Raw genomic sequence first — 14,864 nt, 5'->3', positions numbered from 1 at the left:
CTTTCACAAGAAGCTTAAGGTGGGGGTTTTCGAGTAAGCCCTCAGGCTGGGCTTCACACACCTGCTAGAGAGAGCCTGACGCGTGATAAAACACCGACAACATCAACAGGTAGTGCAGGGCTGTGGAAGGGAGGCATGAGTTGGAGTCGAGAATAGGAGGCCTTAGTATTTTGTAATCATGGCATTCAGAGGTGCCAGCGGCGGCCTCCGAAGGAAAACTTTGGGCCCTTGCACTTATTCTGTTATTTATTTTGCAAATAAAGCCCATTCTGCAGTATAGTTTTGAGAGGGCTGTGGCTACCCATGGGTCTGAAGACCTACTTAACTTCTAATGAGTACATATGGACTTACTACTGCAGTCATGTGTATATCTGCCTTTATGTTACCATAGTACATGAGCCCTTTTCTGAAAGTTTTCTGATCCTGGCACCCCAAGTTGCACCTTGTTTATACCTACTTTTATTGTCTCTTAACAGCATTGGTTATTTAAGAAGCGAAGACATCAAGCAAACAAGGCAAACCAGAGATGTATTCGAACAAGTGGATCCAAGCCAGAGAAGGGGTGCTGGCACCGAGACCCTGGCACAGCCGCGCTTTCTGCTGCCGCCATGCTGGCCGGAGGCACAGCGCACACTTCTCAAAATAAAGTGGCTTTGTATGATACACAACAGGCATTGTCGAGTGCGTCTTTGTGTGTTTTACTGAATGAAAGAACACGCTGTGGTTGCCTCCTAGCGCCCAGTTGTGTGCCATACGAATGCCAATGCATACTCTGCCGTACCATACCGTGCCACGCAATACCAAAACATACAATGCCATGTCATATCATAAGATAACATAAGTAACATATAACATAAACAGATGTGTCTTCTGCACTGATGGAATGAGGTCACCTCTCAGACAGGAGTCAGTTACTTTCTAAAGGCCATATGTGTGGGATTGTCTCAGTTTATTGACACCTCTCTAGTTATGGGAGAGTGATCTCAGCAGACAGGTGTCAGTTACTTTCTAAAGGCCATATGTGTGGGATTGTCTCAGTTTCTTGACACCTCTCTAGTTATGGGAGAGTGATCTCAGCAGACAGGAGTCAGTTACTTTCTAAAGGCCATATGTGTGGGATTGTCTCAGTTTCTTGACACCTCTCTAGTTATGGGAGAGTGATCTCAGCAGACAGGAGTCAGTTACTTTCTAAAGGCCATATGTGTGGGATTGTCTCAGTTTCTTGACACCTCTCTAGTTATGGGAGAGTGATCTCAGCAGACAGGAGTCAGTTACTTTCTAAAGGCCATATGTGTGGGATTGCCTCCGTTTCTTGACACCTCTCTAGTTATGGGAGAGTGATCTCAGCAGACAGGAGTCAGTTACTTTCTAAAGGCCATATGTGTGGGATTGTCTCAGTTTCTTGACACCTCTCTAGTTATGGGAGAGTGATCTCAGCAGACAGGAGTCAGTTACTTTCTAAAGGCCATATGTGTGGGATTGTCTCAGTTTCTTGACACCTCTCTAGTTATGGGAGAGTGATCTCAGCAGACAGGAGTCAGTTACTTTCTAAAGGCCATATGTGTGGGATTGCCTCAGTTTCTTGACACCTCTCTAGTTATGGGAGAGTGATCTCAGCAGACAGGAGTCAGTTACTTTCTAAAGGCCATATGTGTGGGATTGTCTCAGTTTCTTGACACCTCTCTAGTTATGGGAGAGTGATCTCAGCAGACAGGAGTCAGTTACTTTCTAAAGGCCATATGTGTGGGATTGTCTCAGTTTCTTGACACCTCTCTAGTTATGGGAGAGTGATCTCAGCAGACAGGAGTCAGTTACTTTCTAAAGGCCATATGTGTGGGATTGTCTCAGTTTCTTGACACCTCTCTAGTTATGGGAGAGTGATCTCAGCAGACAGGAGTCAGTTACTTTCTAAAGGCCATATGTGTGGGATTGTCTCAGTTTCTTGACACCTCTCTAGTTATGGGAGAGTGATCTCAGCAGACAGGAGTCAGTTACTTTCTAAAGGCCATATGTGTGGGATTGTCTCAGTTTCTTGACACCTCTCTAGTTATGGGAGAGTGATCTCAGCAGACAGGAGTCAGTTACTTTCTAAAGGCCATATGTGTGGGATTGTCTCAGTTTCTTGACACCTCTCTAGTTATGGGAGAGTGATCTCAGCAGACAGGAGTCAGTTACTTTCTAAAGGCCATATGTGTGGGATTGTCTCAGTTTCTTGACACCTCTCTAGTTATGGGAGAGTGATCTCAGCAGACAGGAGTCAGTTACTTTCTAAAGGCCATATGTGTGGGATTGTCTCAGTTTATTGACACCTCTCTAGTTATGGGAGAGTGATCTCAGCAGACAGGTGTCAGTTACTTTCTAAAGGCCATATGTGTGGGATTGTGCCAGTTTCTTGTCACCTCTCTAGTTATGGGAGAGTGATCTCAGCAGACAGGTGTCAGTTACTTTCTAAAGGCCATATGTGTGGGATTGTCTCAGTTTATTGACACCTCTCTAGTTATGGGAGAGTGATCTCAGCAGACAGGAGTCAGTTACTTTCTAAAGGCCATATGTGTGGGATTGTCTCAGTTTATTGACACCTCTCTTGTTATGGGAGAGTGATCTCAGCAGACAGGAGTCAGTTACTTTCTAAAGGCCATATGTGTGGGATTGTCTCAGTTTCTTGACACCTCTCTAGTTATGGGAGAGTGATCTCAGCAGACAGGAGTCAGTTACTTTATAAAGGCCATATGTGTGGGATTGTCTCAGTTTCTTGACACCTCTCTAGTTATGGGAGAGTGATCTCAGCAGACAGGAGTCAGTTACTTTCTAAAGGCCATATGTGTGGGATTGTCTCAGTTTCTTGACGCCTCTCTAGTTATGGGAGAGTGATCTCAGCAGACAGGAGTCAGTTACTTTCTAAAGGCCATATGTGTGGGATTGTCTCAGTTTCTTGACGCCTCTCTAGTTATGGGAGAGTGATCTCAGCAGACAGGAGTCAGTTACTTTCTAAAGGCCATATGTGTGGGATTGTCTCAGTTTATTGACGCCTCTCTAGTTATGGGAGAGTGATCTCAGCAGACAGGAGTCAGTTACTTTCTAAAGGCCATATGTGTGGGATTGTCTCAGTTTATTGACACCTCTCTAGTTATGGGAGAGTGATCTCAGCAGACAGGAGTCAGTTACTTTCTAAAGGCCATATGTGTGGGATTGTCTCAGTTTCTTGACACCTCTCTAGTTATGGGAGAGTGATCTCAGCAGACAGGAGTCAGTTACTTTATAAAGGCCATATGTGTGGGATTGTCTCAGTTTATTGACACCTCTCTAGTTATGGGAGAGTGATCTCAGCAGACAGGAGTCAGTTACTTTCTAAAGGCCATATGTGTGGGATTGTCTCAGTTTATTGACACCTCTCTAGTTATGGGAGAGTGATCTCAGCAGACAGGTGTCAGTTACTTTCTAAAGGCCATATGTGTGGGATTGTGCCAGTTTCTTGTCACCTCTCTAGTTATGGGAGAGTGATCTCAGCAGACAGGTGTCAGTTACTTTCTAAAGGCCATATGTGTGGGATTGTCTCAGTTTATTGACACCTCTCTAGTTATGGGAGAGTGATCTCAGCAGACAGGAGTCAGTTACTTTCTAAAGGCCATATGTGTGGGATTGTCTCAGTTTCTTGACACCTCTCTAGTTATGGGAGAGTGATCTCAGCAGACAGGAGTCAGTTACTTTCTAAAGGCCATATGTGTGGGATTGTCTCAGTTTATTGACACCTCTCTAGTTATCGGAGAGTGATCTCAGCAGACAGGAGTCAGTTACTTTCTAAAGGCCATATGTGTGGGATTGTCTCAGTTTCTTGACACCTCTCTAGTTATGGGAGAGTGATCTCAGCAGACAGGAGTCAGTTACTTTTTAAAGGCCATATGTGTGGGATTGTCTCAGTTTATTGACACCTCTCTAGTTATGGGAGAGTGATCTCAGCAGACAGGAGTCAGTTACTTTCTAAAGGCCATACGTGTGGGATTGTCCCAGTTTCTTGTCACCTCTCTAGTTATGGGAGAGTGATCTCAGCAGACAGGAGTCAGTTACTTTCTAAAGGCCATATGTGTGGGATTGTCTCAGTTTATTGACACCTCTCTAGTTATGGGAGAGTGATCTCAGCAGACAGGTGTGAGTTACTTTCTAAAGGCCATATGTGTGGGATTGTCTCAGTTTATTGACACCTCTCTAGTTATGGGAGAGTGATCTCAGCAGACAGGAGTCAGTTACTTTCTAAAGGCCATATGTGTGGGATTGTCTCAGTTTCTTGTCACCTCTCTAGTTATGGGAGAGTGATCTCAGCAGACAGGAGTCAGTTACTTTCTAAAGGCCATATGTGTGGGATTGTCCCAGTTTCTTGTCACCTCTCTAGTTATGGGAGAGTGATCTCAGCAGACAGGAGTCAGTTACTTTCTAAAGGCCATATGTGTGGGATTGTCTCAGTTTATTGACACCTCTCTAGTTATGGGAGAGTGATCTCAGCAGACAGGTGTGAGTTACTTTCTAAAGGCCATATGTGTGGGATTGTCTCAGTTTATTGACACCTCTCTAGTTATGGGAGAGTGATCTCAGCAGACAGGTGTGAGTTACTTTCTAAAGGCCATATGTGTGGGATTGTCTCAGTTTATTGACACCTCTAGTTATGGGAGAGTGATCTCAGCAGACAGGAGTCAGTTACTTTCTAAAGGCCATATGTGTGGGATTGTCTTAGTTTCTTGTCACCTCTCTAGTTATGGGAGAGTGATCTCAGCAGACAGGAGTCAGTTACTTTCTAAAGGCCATATGTGTGGGATTGTCTCAGTTTATTGTCACCTCTCTAGTTATGGGAGAGTGATCTCAGCAGACAGGAGTCAGTTACGTTCTAAAGGCCATATGTGTGGGATTGTCTCAGTTTCTTGACACCTCTCTAGTTATGGGAGAGTGATCTCAGCAGACAGGAGTCAGTTACTTTCTAAAGGCCATATGTGTGGGATTGTCCCAGTTTCTTGTCACCTCTCTAGTTATGGGAGAGTGATCTCAGCAGACAGGTGTCAGTTACTTTTTAAAGGCCATATGTGTGGGATTGTCTCAGTTTATTGACACCTCTCTAGTTATGGGAGAGTGATCTCAGCAGACAGGTGTCAGTTACTTTCTAAAGGCCATATGTGTGGGATTGTCCCAGTTTCTTGTCACCTCTCTAGTTATGGGAGAGTGATCCCTGCAGACAGGTGTCAGTTACTTTCTAAAGGCCATATGTGTGGGATTGTCTCAGTTTATTGACACCTCTCTAGTTATGGGAGAGTGATCTCAGCAGACAGGTGTCAGTTACTTTCTAAAGGCCATATGTGTGGGATTGTCTCAGTTTATTGACACCTCTCTAGTTATGGGAGAGTGATCTCAGCAGACAGGTGTCAGTTACTTTCTAAAGGCCATATGTGTGGGATTGTCTCAGTTTATTGACACCTCTCTAGTTATGGGAGAGTGATCTCAGCAGACAGGTGTCAGTTACTTTCTAAAGGCCATATGTGTGGGATTGTCCCAGTTTCTTGTCACCTCTCTAGTTATGGGAGAGTGATCTCAGCAGACAGGTGTCAGTTACTTTCTAAAGGCCATATGTGTGGGATTGTCCCAGTTTATTGTCACCTCTCTAGTTATGGGAGAGTGATCTCAGCAGACAGGAGTCAGTTACTTTCTAAAGGCCATATGTGTGGGATTGTGCCAGTTTCTTGTCACCTCTCTAGTTATGGGAGAGTGATCTCAGCAGACAGGAGTCAGTTACTTTCTAAAGGCCATATGTGTGGGATTGTCTCAGTTTCTTGTCACCTCTCTAGATATGGGAGAGTGATCTCAGCAGACAGGAGTCAGTTACTTTCTAAAGGCCATATGTGTGGGATTGTCCCAGTTTCTTGTCACCTCTCTAGATATGGGAGAGTGATCTCAGCAGACAGGAGTCAGTTACTTTCTAAAGGCCGTATGTGTGGGATTGTCTCAGTTTATTGACACCTCTCTAGTTATGGGAGAGTGATCTCAGCAGGCAGGAGTCAGTTACTTTCTAAAGGCCATATGTGTGGGATTGTCCCAGTTTCTTGTCACCTCTCTAGATATGGGAGAGTGATCTCAGCAGACAGGAGTCAGTTACTTTCTAAAGGCCGTATGTGTGGGATTGTCTCAGTTTATTGACACCTCTCTAGTTATGGGAGAGTGATCTCAGCAGACAGGAGTCAGTTACTTTCTAAAGGCCATATGTGTGGGATTGTCTCAGTTTCTTGTCACCTCTCTAGTTATGGGAGAGTGATCTCAGCAGACAGGAGTCAGTTACTTTCTAAAGGCCATATGTGTGGGATTGTCTCAGTTTCTTGTCACCTCTCTAGTTATGGGAGAGTGATCTCAGCAGACCGGAGTCAGTTACTTACTAAAGGCCATCTGTGTGGGATTGTCCCAGTTTCTTGTCACCTCTCTAGTTATGGGAGAGTGATCTCAGCAGACAGGAGTCAGTTACTTTCTAAAGGCCGTATGTGTGGGATTGTCTCAGTTTCTTGTCACCTCTCTAGTTATGGGAGAGTGATCTCAGCAGACAGGAGTCAGTTACTTTCTAATGGCCATATGTGTGGGATTGTCTCAGTTTCTTGACACCTCTCTAGTTATGGGAGAGTGATCTCAGCAGACAGGAGTCAGTTACTTTCTAAAGGCCATATGTGTGGGATTGTCTCAGTTTATTGACACCTCTCTAGTTATGGGAGAGTGATCTCAGCAGACAGGAGTCAGTTACTTTCTAAAGGCCATATGTGTGGGATTGTCTCAGTTTATTGACACCTCTCTAGTTATGGGAGAGTGATCTCAGCAGACAGGAGTCAGTTACTTTCTAAAGGCCATATGTGTGGGATTGTCCCAGTTTCTTGACACCTCTCTAGTTATGGGAGAGTGATCTCAGCAGACAGGAGTCAGTTACTTTCTAAAGGCCATGTGGGATTGTCTCAGTTTCTTGACACCTCTCTAGTTATGGGAGAGTGATCTCAGCAGACAGGTGTCAGTTACTTTCTAAAGGCCATGTGGGATTGCCCCAGTTTCTTGTCCCCACCTCGGTTATTGTGGCCCGTGAGGCCTCAGGGCTTATTTTACTGGCAGCTGAGACACAAAGGAGAGGGATGGATGAAGATGGACACCTTTGATAAAGAGTTCGGAATCTGTTTGAAAACAGCAACTCTGTTGGTGGTTGCAAGAATGTAACACAATTCATTCGGCCTGCCCCAGGTCCTGGGGAGCTCTCTAAATCTGCCCACAAAAATTAAATACATGGACTGATGGTGACTACATATCTGTGACGTAGCAGAGGTTTTTTTTAATCAGCATCATTGGATTAAAAACATAAACAAACAAAAAAGTCACTATGTTTGTGAACCTTACGAGGTAGCGCAAGTGTAAACACACGAAAAGTAGAGTCGTAGGAGAAAACCTCAGAAAGAAACAGTAATAGCAGGAAGATGGTGTCTCAGATATTTCTGGTGCAAGAACATCTGTTGTTATGTGTAAATCTTTTGTCACAGAAGATGGTGCAGGCGGGGAGAGCTGCCGACGCCATCACAGATCCCGATCCCCAACTCTGCTGAACATGATGAAGTTTGGGCCTCGGCCCGGCCATCCCTGAGAAAAACCTCATCTCCTGCCCTCGGATCCATGCGCTGGTCCACGTCACCACGTGGCATCACGTGACACCAAGGCAGGCCGCCTCGTGCTTCTACTGAGTCACCGGGTGGGACCCCTCAGCAGCAGCAGCAGCCTGGGCAGGAAAAAGTGCTCATGGGTCAGAACCCGAAATATATCTGTGAAGTTGTGTTTAATCCCTCAATGCATCAGAGTGAGTGCCCAGGTGAGCAAACTATTGACTTTCACTTCATCAAATTGATTCTCTGGGGATCAAAAAATGAATGTAATGATTGTTCGATGTCACGTACTCTGGCGTTGAGTAGTTACTAAATTCACCGCCACCCCTCACTTCACTGTCGCCTGGACCCCGAGGTCCAGCAATGCGTTGTAGCTTTGTCCTGGGGCTTTGTGGTGCAGTAAGGGGAAAGACATGATCCGCACTACTAGGCAAAAAACACAAGACTCAAACCTGCTAAGTGTCACGCATCTCGCGTTAGAATAATGCATTTGTGGTAATTTTCCCTCATTACCCAAATGCCTGAGATTGTAACTCAAAAACAAGGTATCCTAAAATGCGATAAAACTGGGTATCATCCAGTTTCTCGCTTTGCTGGGACAGACGCATAAAAGCTGAGCTCGTTTTTCAACAGCCACAAGATGGCGCTAGTGTACAACGGGAGTTCTAGGAATCGCATTATATTATGAGTGGAAATATCCTGCTATCACAGAAACTCATATGCAAGCCAAGGGAACTTCAGAGATCTGAAGACCGAAACACAAAACCACACACACGCCTCATTAATGCAAGAAAGCGGCCACTGCTCAGTCCATAGTGTCGAACAGATGCTAATGTCCAGCCGCAAAATGTATTTTGATTGGTTGCCAGCCAGGGAGGCTCAGGCTGGTGAAGGCAGGGAATCTCTGTTTAATTTGTTTCTCTGCCGCCCCGCCCTGCCCTGCAACAGGTGTCCAACCTAGGCTGAGGGCTGTGCCATGCTACTACTAAGTGCGGGTGACATTACACTGTTTGCGAGAAAGTGTCACTCACAGTCGCTGGAAAATGTCACACAGAAGCAATGTGAAACCTTGGCAGCTATGAAGCAATGTTCCATTTTCTGCTGAATGCGGGTGTGAACCAGCCAATCAATTGCGCCCTGGATCACGGCACTTCTCCAAGTAGTTTGTTTAAACTTTTTTACAGAAAGAGTCCTGGGCATTTCTTCATGGCCAGAGAATAGTTCAGAGGAATTCTTGCCGCTCTTCTGCTTCTGACCAAGGGGCAGATTTACAAGCCGCTTGCGCCACTTTTGCGTCACTTTTAACATGGGGAAAGTGACGCCAAAGTGGCGCAAGGGGCTTGTAAATCTGCCCCCAAGTCTTTAATTCTGAAACAAGTTCGGATCAGTGTGGAGTCGATCCCAACCATCCCGTGAAGAGGGCTCGACCACTTGCCCTGCATCTTTGAGCTCTATATTTGGGCATAAGGCATAGTGTTGACCTGGAGGAATCAACCCTTGACATAAAGGAGTCCCACCCTCTTGTGGCCAGATCACCAAAGGAAGAGGGGCACCAATGGCGCCTGGTTGGGAGGAGCCCCTCTCCTGTAGGTAAGGGGTAGCATGGATTGAGAGTAGGGCTTGTATTGTGGGTCTGAGCGACCTCTGCTGTGCTCACGTGCTTCACGTGAAAGAAGGGTCCCCAGTACTCTGCGTTACCACAGGTTTGGGTGCCTCAAGAGAGCCAAGATGATGGCATGCTGCTGCATCAGTATGAGCCACGTAGTATGGCCTCTCGCTTCGTAATCTGACGTCACGCCTCAACTTTCCACTCTGTTGGAGTTGGCACGCGTGTGACACTCCAATCCTGTATGGGAGTGAGTTCACATGGGACAGTGGTTCTTCAGAGGTGGTACCATGTGCTGTGCTCCCTGGGCCTACTCCAGATTGAAAACGCTCAGGTTCACACATGCCCCCCAAAAGCCTTGAAGCTGGTTCACGTAATTACATGGTAACCTAGATAAGTAGTCTGCTGTTGTCAGTGAGGAACCTGCCTGGTGTCCACTGTAAACTAATGGGTCTGAATTACCAAAACCAGAGAAACCTATGGTTGGTGTCTTTATGAGAAGATAACCGAACTGGATGGGCATAATTTGTCTGAACGAGAAAGGAACATCCCAGAAGATAGTCCAAGCATCCCTTCTCCAAAAAGGCATCCTAAATTTCAAGTGGGAGATGTGTTCTGTTGGCACAGGGTAAGTTGTAACCCATAGCAGAGGAAAGGGTGTGACCCATGGCACAGGAAAGGATGTGACCCATGGCAGAGGCAAGGGTGTGGAACAAGGCACAAGAAAGGGTATAACCCATGGCACAGGAAAGGATGTGACCCATGGCACAGGAAAGGATGTGACCCATGGCAGAGGCAAGGGTGTGGAACATGGCACAAGAAAAGGTGTAACCCATGGATGAGGAAAGGTAAGGTAAGGTAAGGTAATTTTTATTTGTGTACATGATTAATTAAAACCTTTACAACAAAAAGTAGAACATTGCTAAAAATTGCTAATAATTCATTTTAAGCGGCTTTCTAGGATTTAAAAATTTGCTTCATATCAATTTATATTCAATAAAATTGAAAAAGGTTAAAAGTTTGCATTGTGCTAGTTCATCTACGTCAGTAAAAAGTAGGTCTTAGGGAGGACTTACTTCCCCACATTGTACCATTGTTCCGTTGTTACCTCAACTTCAAGTGTCCGTGGTGCGTCTTCATGCACGTCAAGCTGCAATCACGTGGCAAATCGCGCTACCTCTTATTAAGACGCGCTCAACCTGCTCTTGTACCTTTTTTATAGTCTATTGGTCTTTAGGGAAGCTATACTTCCCCACATTGTACCATAACTCGGTGGTAGCCATGGTGAAGGAAAGGGTGTGACCCATGACACAAGAAAGGGTGTAAACCATGGCAGAGGAAAGTGTGTGACCGATAGCACAGGAAAGGATGTAACCCATGGCAGAGGCAAGGGTATGGCCAATGGCACAAGAAAGGGTGTACCCCATGACAACGGAGAGCGTGTGACCCATGGCACAAGAAAGGGTTTAATCAATCAATCAATCAGAGTACTTGTATAGCGCGCTATTCACCCGTGAGGGTCTCAAGGCGCTGAGGGGAGGGGGAGCCGCTACTGCTCGAAGAGCCAGGTCTTGAGGAGTCTTCTGAAGGCGAGCTGGTCTTGGGTCTGTCGTAGGAGGATGGGGAGGGTGTTTCAGGTCTTGGCGGCGAGGTAGGAGAAGGATCTGCTGCCGGAGGTTGTTCGTTCGATGCGGGGGACATCGGCGAGGGCGAGGCTGGCGGAGCGGAGCTGGCGAGTCGGGGTGTAGAAGTTGAGTCTGCTGTTCAGGTAGGCTGGTCCGGCGTTGTGGAGTGCTTTGTGTGCGTGGGTGAGGAGCTTGAAGGTGATCCTCTTGTCGACGGGGAGCCAGTGTAGGTTTCTCAGGTGGGGGGGTGATGTGGCTGCGGCGGGGGACATTGGCGATCAGTCGGGCGGAGGCGTTTTGGATGCGTTGTAGTCGTCGTAGGTGTTTGGCTGGGATTCCTGTGTAGAGTGCGTTGCCGTAGTCCAGTCTGCTGCTGACGAGGGCCTATGTCACCATTCTTCTTGTTTCGGTCGGGATCCACTTGTAGATCCTGCGGAGCATGCGGAGGGTATTGTAGCAGGAGGAGGAGACGGCGTTGACCTGTTTAGACATGGAGAGGGAGGAGTCGAGGATGAATCGTAGGTTGCGTGCATGGTCGGTGGGTGTCGATGTTGCTCCCAATGTGGACGGCCACCACGAGTCGTCCCAGGCTGAGGGGGTGGGTCCGAGGATGAGTACCTCTGTCTTGTACGAGTTTAGCTTCAGGCGGCTGTTCTGCATCCAGTCGGCGACGGCCTTCATTCCCTCATGGAGGTTAGTTTTGGCGGTGTGCAGGTCTTTGGTGAGGTAGAGGATAAGCTGGGTGTCGTCGGCGTAGGAGATGATGTTGAGGTCGTGTTGGCGGGCCACTTGTGCGAGGGGGGCCATGTAGATGTTGAACAGCGTCGGGCTGAGGGATGAGCCCTGGGGGACACCGCAGATGATGTTGGTGGCCTTGGATCGGAAGGGCGGGAGGCGGATGCTCTGGGTTCTGCCGGAGAGGAAGGACGTGGTCCAGTCAAGGGCCTTCTCTTGGATTCCGGCTTCTAGGAGGCATGTCTTTAGAGTGCTATGGCAGACCATGTCGAAGGCAGCTGACAGGTCCAGGAGGATGAGGGCTGATGTTTCGCCGTCGTCTAGTTGGCGCCTGATGTCGTCTGTGGCGGCGATGAGGCCTGTCTCGGTGCTGTGGTTTCGTCTGAACCCGGACTGGGACGGGTCCAAGATGTTGTTGTCTTCCAGGTGGCGGGCCAGTTGCATGTTGATGATTTTCTTGATGACCTTTGCCGGGAACGGTAGCAGGGAGATGGGCCGGAAGTTCTTGAGGTCCTAGGGGTCTGCCTCGGACTTCTTGAGGAGGGTGCTGATTTCGGCGTGTTTCCAGTTTTCCGGGAAAGACGCTGTTTCGAAGGAGATGTTGGTGACCTTCCGTAGTTGGAGTGTGATGGCAGCGTCTGCTTTGTTGAATACGTGGTGTGGGCACGGGTCTGACGGAGATCCTGAGTGGGTGGAGTTCATGACCTTGCGTGTCTCGTCGTCGTTGACGTTGGACCAGGAGGTAAGGCGGTTGGCGCTGGTGGTATCCACAGGGGAGGTGGGGTCTGGCGTAGTCGGGGTGGTCATGGTGTTGAGGCTGTCATGGATGTCAGTGATCTTGCGGTGGAAGAAGATGGCCAGTGAGTTGCACATTTCTTATGAGGGCGGTATGTTGTTGGCGCTGGGGTTGGAGAGTTCCTTTACAATGCTGAAGAGCTCTTTGCTGTTGTGTGCGTTGTTATCCAGGCGGTTTTTGAAGGAGGCTCTCTTGGCTAATCTGATGAGGTGGTGATGTTGAACCCATGGCAGAGGTAAGAGTGTGACGGATGGCACAGGAAAGAATGTAACCCATGGCAGAGGCAAGGATGTGGCCCTTGGAACAATAAAGGGTAACCCATGGCAAAGGAAAGGTTGTGACCCGTGCCACAAGAAAGGGTGTAACCAATGGCAGAGGAAAGAGTGTGACCGATGGCACAGGAAAGGATGTGAACACCAGTTGATGGAACTTACTCCATGGAACCTTAACTGGTATTTGTTTCCTTGACATCGCTGTGAGGGGAGCAGATCTGTCTGAAAAGAAGGGTATGAACTGTCTGTGATATCCCCAGTGAGAAAAGAAGTCTCAAAGCACAAGGAGAAGATGAATTGTCCCAAGCTAATAGTGTCAACAACAAAAGAACTTTCCCACCAAGTCTTTGACACTTCCATCTGGGTAAGGTGAGTGTTAGACCTGGCACCTTGGCGTGAGTCTCCCTTCCACTTTTTGACGCTGTGCCTCATGTGTTTTGCTGGTGTTAGCTGCTCAGAGCACTGTGCCACTGCCAACCAGTGCCACAGTGCAAGTGCTCCCTATGTAAAATGTATATGTTGGTTGGATTCCATGATTGGCGTATTTGGTTTACTGTCAGACCCCCGTAAAGTGCACCAGGAGTGCCAAGGGCTTGTAAATACAAATGCTGCTTGTGGGCTCGCAGCACTGGTTGTGCCACCCACAGAAGCGGCCTGGTAAAATGTGTCTAAGGTCTGCCATTGCAGAACCTCCGTGCAGTCTGGTACTGTCATGCTGACTGGGCAAGTGCCACTAATTGCCAGTCCCTAAACCTTCCCTTAACTTCATGTTAGTCACCCCTATAGTAGGCCCAAGGGCAGGGTGCATTGTAAGCATAAGGTAGGACAAGCCCTGATGTGTGTGGCATGTCCTAATAGTGAATTGCAGCCATTTTCGTTTTTCACTATTGTAAGGCTACCCTGTTCTCATAGGCCAGAATGGGCTGTTAGAATTGTTACATCCTATGATCCTAACAGACCCAGGAAACATGGTAGAAAATCGAGTTTAGTATGCCTGAACTCAGAATAATAAAATACATCTTTTAGCAAAGTTTATTTTAATGTTCTGTGTTTGCAAATGCCACTTTTAGAAAGTTGGCATTTGCTTGCCTAACCATTTCAGCCAGCCTCTGCGCTGATGTGTATCTGCTGTCTGGTTTGTGTGAGTGACAGGGCTGGGGAATCCCAGAGGGGCAGGGCTAGGTAGCCTGGTGGTGAATAGAGACATTGCCATATAGATGGGTGGGAGGAGTACACCTGGACTCTGAATAGGGCTGTGCTCTGCCACCACAATGCTGGCTCCACCCCCTGTGGAGCGTCTGATGACTCTGCCCTGCACACTGAAAGAAGAAGCCTGCATCATGTCAACAAAGTGCTCAGAAACCGGACCGAACTAGGCAAGGGCCCCCCTGGCCTGCAAGAACAAAAGAAATGGTATATAAATGTAGGAGCCCTGCTCCTAAGAAACTAGATCCTGTCCTGCCAAGAAGAAACCTCTGTCTGACGAGAAGGAACTGGGAAAGCTGCATGGAGGAGTACTGTCCCTGACCTGGGAGATTGGCCTGCAGTGGTTGCCTTGCTGCTGAAGAAGAGGAAGAAAAGACCAAAGAAACTTTTATTTGACTTGTGCTGAAGATCTCCAAGGGCTTATGAGTGAGCTTGCCCCCTGAACTAAGTCCCAGGACCAGTGGACTTCACTGCTGTGAGAGCGCACCAGAAAACGGACCGTTTGCCCCGTAATCCTGAAGCTTACTGCTGTCTACGCCTCAACGATCGAAGCGTACCCCCCTGGAAGCCTGCACCAAGCTGTCCGGCCCGAACAATGTGACTAAGGCCCCCCTACGAGCCGTAGCTCGCACCGCAAAGGAAGGTATCGTCCGGCCTGAGCAACGCAACTAACAGGCCCCTACGAGCCGTAGCTCGCACCGTAACGGAAGGACTTGCTTCCATCCCCTACGAACCGTACTGCCCAGCGTACGCTCCTTTTCCCTGCTTTGGGAAGGCTGCGGTGCGCACGTTAGTCGCGTACCTCTCCCCTGAGCGGAGCATACTGTTCGCTTGTGTCCAGCACTTCAAATCAAGATTGCTGATCTCACGGTACGGCGCGAACGCCGCGACGAACATTGAAAGCACCGTACCTATGCACCGTCCCCTGGAGCCTTGCAAACCCAAGGTCCAACGTACCGTAGTACGCAC

The 14,864-nt window shown here is 47.9% G+C and overlaps 1 protein-coding gene across 2 annotated transcripts in view; it reads left to right on the top strand.

Annotated features, from left to right (window-relative positions):
* RSPH1 (radial spoke head component 1) overlaps positions 1–666 on the top strand; it is a 230,371-nt gene extending 229,705 nt beyond the window's left edge. For both annotated transcript variants that reach the window (XM_085620749.1, XM_085620750.1), the window contains one exon: positions 477–666. The gene's annotated coding sequence lies outside the window, so the exon portion shown is untranslated. The remainder of the gene's footprint in view (positions 1–476) is intronic.
* The last annotated feature ends 14,198 nt before the right edge of the window (positions 667–14,864 follow it).

The sequence above is a fragment of the Triturus cristatus genome, chromosome 8 (assembly GCF_964204655.1).
Source record: "Triturus cristatus chromosome 8, aTriCri1.1, whole genome shotgun sequence".
Lineage (NCBI taxonomy): Eukaryota > Metazoa > Chordata > Amphibia > Caudata > Salamandridae > Triturus > Triturus cristatus.
This window is presented reverse-complemented; position numbering and strand designations above follow the sequence as displayed.